Source organism: Somniosus microcephalus, chromosome 10 (genome assembly GCF_052327205.1).
Source record: "Somniosus microcephalus isolate GS21.2 chromosome 10, FLI_Smic_1.0, whole genome shotgun sequence".
Taxonomy (NCBI): domain Eukaryota; kingdom Metazoa; phylum Chordata; class Chondrichthyes; order Squaliformes; family Somniosidae; genus Somniosus; species Somniosus microcephalus.
In genome coordinates this window covers 94198649-94208947 of record NC_140996.1, presented here as the reverse complement: position 1 = coordinate 94208947, position 10299 = coordinate 94198649, and the positions used below count along the sequence as shown (strand labels likewise).

Genomic DNA, 10299 nt, shown 5'->3' with positions numbered 1-10299 from the left:
TTCTACCCTACGTAAACTTGAGGTCATCCAAAACTCGGCTGCCCGTGTCCTAACTCGCACCAAGTCCCGTTTGCCCATCACCCCTGTGCTCACTGACCTACATTGGCTCCCGGTTAAGCAGCGCCTCGATTTCAAAATTCTCCTTTTTTTCAAATCCCTCCATGGCCTCGCTCCTCCCTATCTCTGTAATCTTCTTCAGCCCCACAACCCCCCCACCCCCCCAGATATCTGCGCTCCTCTAATTCTGCCCTCTTGAGCATCCCTGATTATAATTGCTCAACCATTGGTGGCTGTGCGTTCTGTTGCCTAGGCCCTAAGTTCTGAAATTCCCTGCCTTAACCTCTCTGCCTCGCTGCCTCTCTTTCCTCCTTTAAGACGCTCCTTAAAACCTACCTCTTTGACCAAGCTCTTTGGTCACCTGCCCTAATTTATCCTTAATGGCTCGGTGTCAAATTTTTTGTCTTATAATACTCCTGTGTAGTGCCTTGGGATGTTTTACTACGTTAAAGGCACTATATAAATACAAGTTGTTGTTGCTGCTGTTGTTGTAAGGCCAGCATTTATTGCCCATCCCTAATTGTCCTTAGAAGGTGGAGGTGGACTGTCTTCTAGAATTACTTGTAGTGGTTTGATACAACAGAGTAACACAACATGCTTGGCCACCTCAAAGGGCAGAGTCAATCACATTGGTTTGGGACTGGAATGATGGGGTTTTGTGTAAGGGTGGCAGGTTTCATTCCATAAAGGACATTAGTGAACCAATGGTTTTTTACAGGAAACTCTCGTTTAAACAGCACCTAAATATCCAGAATTCTCTATTAACCGGCAAAATTCATACTCCGAAAACAACACCTCAATAACCAGAAATGTTGCCGAGTCCGAGTCTCCCGTGGTGGCCGAGTTAGTCAGTGGGGGTAGTTCTCCAAACTGCCACTACTCGGCTTCTTGGCGCTGTCGGAAGTCCAATTACTGTATACTGCAAATTTCTTGATTTTTAATTTTTGTTTGTTAAAAATAGCCTCGGTAGATAACCCTCTCCGTTATCCGGAATTTTTAATCAACCGGCACCATCCTGGTCCCGTCGGTGCCGGATACCAAAGAGTTTCCTGTACAACATTCCGACAGCTTCATGGTCACTTTTTACTGATACCAGCTTTTTATTTCCTTTTTTAAAATGAATTCAAATTCTCACTGCACTACCGTACCCCTTTAGAATGGTCAATGCAACACAATGAATCAACACCAAATTTTCTCATAGATAGCTTAAGTACAGTTTAAACATTTGATCACTTCTGTGTACACGTTTTTTTTCTTTAGACTGAATTACTGAAAGAAAGACTAATGAGATACAGGAGAAGGATTAGCACATTTCCGTAGTATTTTCACAGTCTAGCATTTGATTGTTTGTGTGTCAGCTTGGCTCAGCTGGTGGCACTGTCACCTCTCGGTCAGGTTTGACACCAGGATCTCAGCACGAACACCTCAGGATGGTACCTCCACTGTTGCAGCTCTCTCTCAGCAGAGCGTTGGAGTACTGGGGATGCATTGTTGGAGATGCCTTCCTTCGAATGAGACATTAAACCAAGGGCCTGCGTCTGCCTGTTCAGGTGGAAAGTTAAAGCTCTTTAGGCACTTTTCGAAGAAGAGCAGGTGTCCTGGTTAACATCATTCAACAGCACCAATAAAAATAGATTGACTGATCGAGATCTATTGGTCATTGCTGTTTTTGGGATGTTGCTGATGCAAAATAGCTTCCGCATTACCCGCCTAAAAATACTCACAATGTGTCAAACGGTAATTTGCTGTGTGAAGCACTTTGAGTCTTTCCATCACAGGGTGATATATCAATCCCAGAATTATCACTAAAAGGATTTATTTGTAAGTACTGATCCAAGAATAACAATAATTGTGTTCTAACATGCATGCAAAGAACTAGGAAGATTAGATGATTAGGAGTGTCAGGCGTGGCTCAGTTGATAGCACACTCGCCTCTGAGTCAGAAGGTTGTGGGTTCCCACTCCAGAGACTTGACTACAAAAATCTAGGCTGACACTCCAGTGCAGCACTGAGGTGCCGCATTTCAGATGATACATTAAGCCAAGGTTCTGTCTGCCTTCTCAGGTGGGTGTAAAAGATCCCATGGCACTACTCGAAGAAGTGCAGGGCAGTTATCCTCGGTGTCCTGGCCAATATTTATCACTCCATCAACATCAGTAAAACAGTTGATCTGGTCATTATCACATTGTGGTTTGTGGGAGCTTGCTGTGCACAAATTGGCTGCAACGTTCCCTACATTACAACAGTAACTAAACTTCAAAAGTATTTAATTGGCTGTAAAGAACTTTGGGATGTTCTGAAAGGCACTTATTGCTAAGTGGGTCAGCCAAGACATTCTACATATACAAATTTGAATAACGTGGGCCTGTAGCCGAATGCCTCTATTATAGTCTTTGAAAAATGTCTACGTTTAGTTAACTGATGTATAAGTGGCAACATCATGTCTCACACTGCAGTCTGATACTAATGTTTAATTAATAAAACAACTTCAACACGTTAAAAATATTAAGGGCCAAGTATATAATCCATTGATTCATATCTTTTTAGTGAAATTCAGTAGAACTCTGAAAAATCTTGCACTGAATTGATTTCTTGCCCATAGACATAATGGGCTGGATTTTGTCACTGTGGCGGGCTGGGGTCGTGTCATCCGCTTTTTGTGTTAGCCACCTGATTCTAAATCGATGTGGGAGAATGATGCGATTTTAACTTAAGTGGGCAATTGAGTTCCAGCGTGTGGGAACCCATGGCCTAATTCGCTTTTTCAGTCTGAAACTCGCCTCCGATGATGTCATCATTGCTGCTGCATTTAAGGTCTGCAACAAGCCTTGCTTTTTCTGCAGACTGCCAACCATTTAGCCTTTCATGTTAGAGGGACCTGGAGGCAGAATGACCAGCGAGAGACCTAGGTCTGCTCCCAGGTTTGATGACGTTGCCCTGCAAGCTTTAGTGGAGGGAGCAAGAGCTCATAAAGAGGTGCTATTCCCTTCTTCAGGGAGGAAGAAGCTTCCCCAGCAGACCAAGCCTGTGTGGATCCAGGTGGCCCAGGAGGTTAACTCTTTGTCGATAACCCGTAGAACCTGGCTTCAGTGCAGGAAGAGGTTTCATGACTTTCTGCGCACTGGAAAAATGAGTATGACTTTCGCATCACCCTCAATCTGATCCCCATTGCCTCTCCTCACCAGCACTTAGCTTTAGCAATCGCTTCCTCCACTTGACACTGACATCCATGCACCCTTACCCATTCCCCCTCTCTCTATGGTCACATTCACCTAACTATTCGACTATGCAGCCCTCACACTCCATATCACTGTGATACTATGAAAACAACTTACAACACACAGGGAGGGCCCTTGGTCTTGCCACCTCACTCCATCTTTGTCTCCTTCTAAGCATCTATGCTATGGATTCTCTACACTCACTCCTTCATTCTCACTCAAACTCCACTTGTCTCCCTCATTGCAGGAAAAGAGAGCTCACAATAAGAGGGAAAGAGCGAGGACAGGAGAAGGGCCACCCTCAGTAGCCCAGCTCACCCCTTGGGAGGATGCAGTCCTGAAGATCATGGACTCGAGGACGATGCGCAAGTGGGGGACGGACAGACGGGTGCATCACAGCAAGCTGGTGACAGAATAGTTTTCCATCTCTCTCATTGACATTGCATGAGTTGCTGATAATGATTCTGAAGCTCTAACAGATAGACTTATGATCATCTGCAATATGCAATGTGCATGTAACCTTGGCATCACATCTCTGACTCTCTCCTTTACTCCCCCACAGGACCATCACAAGCACCCGTCCCCACTAGCCAGGAGGAAGAGCCTGAGCATCCAGACTCCTCAGAGGAAGCTGCAACCTCTGAGGGCACAGCGTCACCAGAATTCAGTGCACCCAGCACCAGCGCAGACACTCACACCTCGGTGGGACCTTCGCGAGATAGAGTAGTGTTGTCACCTGGTGTATCACAGCTCACAAGTGAGCATCAGCAGATGGTGGAGGCAGGGACAGCAGTGGAGAGTCCTAGTCAGAGGGTGCAGGACTCTCCAAGCTCGGCTCAGCTGCATGTCGACCTTCTGCCTCTGGGTCCATCCACAAGATCAACGGTGCTGGAACTCCAGGAACAGATGCAGGAGTCTCTGGCAGGTTTTGTCTCCAGGGTCGCTGCGAGTGTGGAGCGAATGGAGGAGTCCATTGCGAACATGAGCAGAGCCTTTGTGGAGTCATTGGCCCATGAACGCATCACCATGGAAAGAATGATAAGTCGCCAGAGTGCAGAGAACATGGTGAGTGTTCTGAATAGAAAGACATCTCTGGAGGAGAGATGGTCATCTATTGAACAAAGAAACCAGACCAGAAGTCCTTCTGAGTAGGACTGCCAGTGCAGATACAGGTCCCCATGGCCACCCTGATGTGCAGCAAGGTGCTTTCAAGCCACTTGCAAGCGCTGAGGGGGACCTGACCCATGAGAGGGAAGTTGGTGGCAGATATCAAGGAAGTGGAGGCTCCTCTCCAAGCGCGCACACTTCCATGCTACTGCAGAGCCCTCGGTCAGTGCCCCATTAGAGTCCACACCCAACTGAGATCGGCGTCTCAACCCCTGCACAGCCGCAGGAACAGCAGACTGTTGGCGAGCCCTCACAGGTTCGCAACCCCAGAGGATGCCCGCCAAAGGTGTAGAGACAGGAGCAGCAAGAAACTGAGCAAGGGGCCTCCACATCTGCTGAAGCCACAGGGGAAGCACCATGTAAGAGCACAGGTAAGAGGAAGATACTGCACAAATATTCACAAGGGTAGTCACTTGGGTGAAATTTGATGTTTCATATTAAAAAGCCATCAGGTGGTTACTGTAAATAAAAAATCTGATGGCTACTGCTGCAGTTGTGGCATGTGTCATTTCGCTAATGGGACTTCCACATTGAGGGCTTAGGATTACTTGCAATTGTCAGTATGGTGGTCAAATAACGATCAGCAAGGACAGGCAGGAAGGAAGGGGAGGTGGGGTGGCTATGTTAATAAAGGAAGGAATCACTGTAATACAGAGAAATGATATTGGGTCAAAAGATCAGGATAATGAAACAGTTTGGGTGGAGGTAAGGAATAATAAGGGGAAAAAAACACTAGTGGGCGTAATCTATAGGCCTCCAAACAGTGGCAACTCTGTTGGACGGAGTATCAATCAGGAAATAGTTGAGGCTTGTAATAAGGGAACATCTATAATTATGGGGGATTTTAACTATCATATTAATTGGACAAATCAAATTGGGCAGGGCTGCCTTGAGGATGAGTTCATTGAGTGTATTAGGGATGGGTTTCTTGAGCAGTATGTAACTGAACCGACCAGGGGGCAAGCAACCTTAGATCTGGTCCTGTGTAACGAGACAGGATTAATTAAAAATGTCCTAGTAAAGGATCCCCTTGGAATGAGTGACCATAACATGTTTGAATTCCATACTCAATTAGAGGGTGAGAAGGTTGGATCTCAAACAAGCGTGCTAAGCTTGAATAAAGGAGACTATGAAGGTATGAGAGTGGAATTGAGTAGAGTGGATTGGGAAATAGATTAAATGATCAGTGGTGTACATTTAAGGAGTTATTTTACAACTTCCAAAAAATATATATTCCACTGAGAAGAAAAGGGTGTAAAAGAAAAGACAGCCATCCGTGGCTAAGTAAAGAAATTAAGGATAATATTCGACTAAAAACAAGGGCATATAAGGTAGCCAAATCTAGTGGGAGGATAGAGGATTGGGAAAACTTTAAAATACAGCAAAAAATAACAAAAAGATTGATTAAGAAAGGGAAGATAGATTATGAAAGTAAATTAGCAAAAAATATAAAAACAGATAGTAAGAGTTTTTATAGTTATATAAAAAGAAAAAGGGTGGCTAAAGTAAATGTTGGTCCCTTAGAGGATGAGACCGGGAAATTAATGGTGGGAAATATGGAGATGGCAAAAACACTGAATGAATATTTTACATCAGTCTTTACAGTAGAAGACACTAAGAATATCCCAACACTGGACAAACAGGGGGCTAAAGGGGGGGGAGGAGCTAAACACGATCAAAATCACGAAGGAAGTGGTACTCGGTAAAATAATGGGACTCAAGGCGGATAAATCACCTGAACCTGATGGCTTACATCCTAGGGTCTTGAGGGAAGTGGCGGTAGGGATTGTGGATGCATTGGTAATAATTTTCCAAAACTCCCTGGACTTGGCAAAGGTCCCGGCAGACTGGAAAACTGCTAATGTAACACCCTTATTTAAAAAGGGCAGTAGACAGAAGGCTGGAAACTATAGACCGGTTAGCCTAACACCTGTGGTAGGTAAAATTTTGGAGTCCATTATTAAGGAGACAGTAACAGGACATTTGGATAATCATAATTTAATAGGACAAAGTCAGCATGGTTTTATGAAGGGGAAGTCATGTTTGACAAATTTGCTGGAGTTCTTTGAGGAAGTAACGTATAGGGTGGATAAAGGGGAACCATTGGACGTAGTGTATTTAGACTTCCAAAAGGCATTTGACAAGGTGCCACACAAAAGATTATTGCTTAAGATAAAAAATCACGGGATTGGGGGTAATATTCTGGCATGGATAGAGGATTGGCTATCTAACAGAAGGCAGAGAGTTGGGATAAATGCTTCATTCTCAGACTGGCAATCAGTAACTAGTGGTGTTCCGCAGGGGTCAGTGCTGGGTCCCCAACTCTTTACAATCTATATTAACGATTTGGAGGAGGGGACCGAGTGTAACATATCAAAGTTTGCAGATGATACTAAGATGGGAGGGAAAGTAGTGAGTGAGGAGGACATAAAAAACCTGCAAGGGGACATAGACAGGCTAAGTAAGTGGGCAGAGATTTGGCAGATGGAATACAATACTGGAAAGTGTGAGGTTATGCACTTTGGCAGGAAAAATCGTAGAGCAAGTTATTATCTTAATGGCAAGAAACTGGAAAGTACTGAAGTACAAAGGGATCTGGGGGTCCTGGTGCACGAAACTCAAAAGGTTAGTATGCAGGTGCAGCAAGTGATTAAGAAGGCCAATGGAATGTTGGCTTTCATTGCTAGGGGGATAGAATATAAAAATAGGGAGGTATTGCTTCAGTTGTACAAGGTATTGGTGAGACCGCACCTGGAATACTGCGTACAGTTTTGGTGTCCATACTTAAGAAAGGACATACTTGCTCTCGAGTCAGTACAAAGAAGGTTCACTCGGTTAATCCCGGGGATGAGGGGATGGACATATGAGGAGAGGTTGAGTAGATTGGGACTCTACTCATTGGAGTTCAGAAGAATGAGAGGCGATCTTATTGAAACGTATAAGATTGTGAAGGGGTTGGATCGGGTGGATGCGGGGAAGATGTTCCCGATGATGGGTGAAACTAGAACTAGGGGGCATAGTCTTAGAATAAGGGACTGCTCTTTCAAAACTGAGATGAGGAGGAACTACTTCACTCAGAGGGTGGTAGGTCCATGGAATATGCTGCCCCAAAAAGCTGTAGAAGCTACATCATTACATAAATTTAAAACAGAAATAGACAGTTTCCTAGAAGTAAAGGGAATTAAGGGTTACGGGGAGCAGGCAGGAATTTGGACATGAGTCTAGGTTCGGATCGATCATGGCCCTGTGGGTAGCGGAGCGGGCCCAGGGGCCGTGTAGCCTGATCCTGCTCCTATTTCGTGTGTCTAATTCTGTTAGATTCAGGAGATGGTTCTGTGATAGTGGATTGGCGGTTAGGATCAGATCAGCCATGATCTTATTGAATGGCGGAGCAGGCTCGAGGGGCCGATTGGCCTACTCCTGCTCCTATTTCTTATGTTCTTATGTTCTTAAATTGTTAGGAATCCACTGGTTCTTGGCCATTGTCGAAGCTCTGGTAAGAAGCTGCAAGGCAAAAGTGCTTGATTGGCTAATCTAAACAAATCTGGCCAAGATGAGTGTGTTCCTTGCATCCCGACCAGCAATGTTCTTGCGTACTGCTGCCGCTGGTTGATGGGCCTCTGCAAGATGTTTGTTTTCGCTCTCCTCCTCCTCCTCCTCCTCCAACTCCTCTTCCTCCTCCTCATCTGAGGAGGGTATGTGAGGAGCCACTTGGTCCTCAAGAATCTGCAAGTCACGTCGCTGTGCCATGTTGTGAAGTGCACAGCAAACCACGACGATTCTGGAGACCCTGGCGCTCCTGTTGGTGCTGCTGCTGTTGGTGCTGCTGTTGTTCCTGGATCTGCTGCTGCCGCGGCTGGTCTTCGTCCTCATCTGATGTCCAGAAGGGAAGGAAATAAATGGCTCCCATGCTTCTGGTATATGCCTCAGTTGAGGAAGCGCTCAGTCAAGGTGGCTAGAGGGGTTTCCCAGGAGGTCACACTGGAGATGGGTGTCAGGCTCCAAACTTCCACAGCTGTGTTTATGCCTTCTAAAAGTTCCCTCAGATCTGAGACAACAAAGTCCTGCCACCTGCAAATGATGGCTGATCAAATATTCTATTTACTGGTGGAGCTGCAGCTAATAGTCAGCAGTCCAATTGTGCTCCCGTCAGGTTTCACCGTCGTGTGCTTCACGTAGGAAAAGGGTTAAAATCACAAAGGCCTTTCAAAATGAGATAATAGAGGCAATTTAATGCTTGTTAAGGGCCTTAAGAGCCTATCCCGCCTCTTGGAGGCGGGACGGAGATGGGAGCAGTAAACACGATTTCTTGAAAATTGCTTGGAGGCGGGATGGAGGCAGGGTTGGGCCCGCCCGCCCCTTTTTGCAATTTTATCACCCCACATGCCTCCATTCCTGCCTCCACGGCCCTGTGAAATTCGAGCCCAATAGTTTCAATCAGAAGAAACCTTGGGCTAGAAATTTATTATAGCCCAGGAATGGGCAGTATCATTAGAAAAGTTGGAGAATTAGCGCCAGGCGCTAATGTTTTAGACCACACGCAAAATTTGTGTTCACTGCTCAAATAAATGATTGGAGTCCTAATTCAAATCTTTAAGCCCAGTTCATTGGCGTTACACTCAAAGGGTGGACCAATATCAGGTGCAGTCTAATCGCAAGTCATGATTGCCACAGGCTTTTTACAGTACTTAATGGGGAGGTTCATTGATGCATCAGAACCTCATTCTCAGCATTGCTGGCTGTGCAGCTGCCTCAGCAAGCAGCAGCAGGTCAAAGAGAAGAAGCCAGAGGACTGAAGCAGGTGTACTCATGGCAGATCCACGCCCCAGGGAGAGAGCCTGCAGATTCCGTGATCAAGCATTGGAGGCGTTGGTGTTCGCTGTGTTGAAATGGAGGGCGGTGCTCTACCTGGCAAGTGGCTAGAGGCCCTCGCCGCAAGTCTTCCGCACCATGTGGAGGGAGGTAGCGCAGCATGTCTCGGACATCACTGTGGTCCCCTGGACCCACACACAGTGCAGGAAGAAATTTAACGACCTCACTCGGGTGGTCAGGGTGAGTCAATGCTTCAACAAATGCTACATACCATCATCTGAACCACAGTCTTCACACACTGCCCAAAGCACCACATCCACAGCACTCACCCACCAACAATCTCTACTTACCAACACTCACACCCACATCTCGCACCTTACACTCAATGGCAGCTATTCAACTATGGCAGGCACATCACCCAAACGCATTGCTCCACACTCACTCACACACTTTCCCTTCTCTTGCAGGCCAAGGTGGTTCACAAAAGGAGGGAGCAGGAGCGCACAGGCGGGGGACAAGCCGATACCCAACCACTGTCTGTGCTGGAAAATAGAGTGCTGCAGATTATTGGGCGCCAGGTGGTGGGTGCCGTGGCCACCAATGACATTGACCCCCTTGGGGACAATAATGGTATGTTCATCCCTACTCCTTCTCACATCCCACTTTCCCCCCACAAGTGTTTCGCACTTTCCAGCTAATCATGCTGTATGCATGCATTTCTCCCTTCCTGCCCCCCTCCCCTCACCTTAACCCGACTCTTGTGTCTTTATGCTTTCAAATAATCAATTACCTGAGCAGCCTGTCCCTGAGGGTATCGTAGAGAGCGAGGCAGGAGAAGAGGAAGATGAAGAACACACCGTGTCACTGCATGTCTCACCCGCAGGCATCAGCTCAGATACTGGCACTACGCATTCTTTAGAGGCTAGTATAGTAGTGGAATCTGTACAGGGTGAGTCATCGGGGACTAGTGGGCTGCAGCAAGGCCAGGGGGAAAGGGTAGCTCGGGGGCCAGCTCCCCAGAGGATGAGTTCGTGCACGAGTTCTG

The 10299-nt window shown here is 46.4% G+C and overlaps 1 long non-coding RNA gene across 1 annotated transcript in view; it reads right to left on the bottom strand.

Annotated features, from left to right (window-relative positions):
* Positions 1-1244: 1244 nt before the first annotated feature.
* LOC147111576 (uncharacterized) overlaps positions 1245-10299 on the bottom strand; it is a 35714-nt gene continuing 26659 nt past the window's right edge. The window contains exon 3 of the long non-coding RNA XR_015079847.1: positions 1245-1599. This is a non-coding gene — a long non-coding RNA (uncharacterized LOC147111576). The remainder of the gene's footprint in view (positions 1600-10299) is intronic.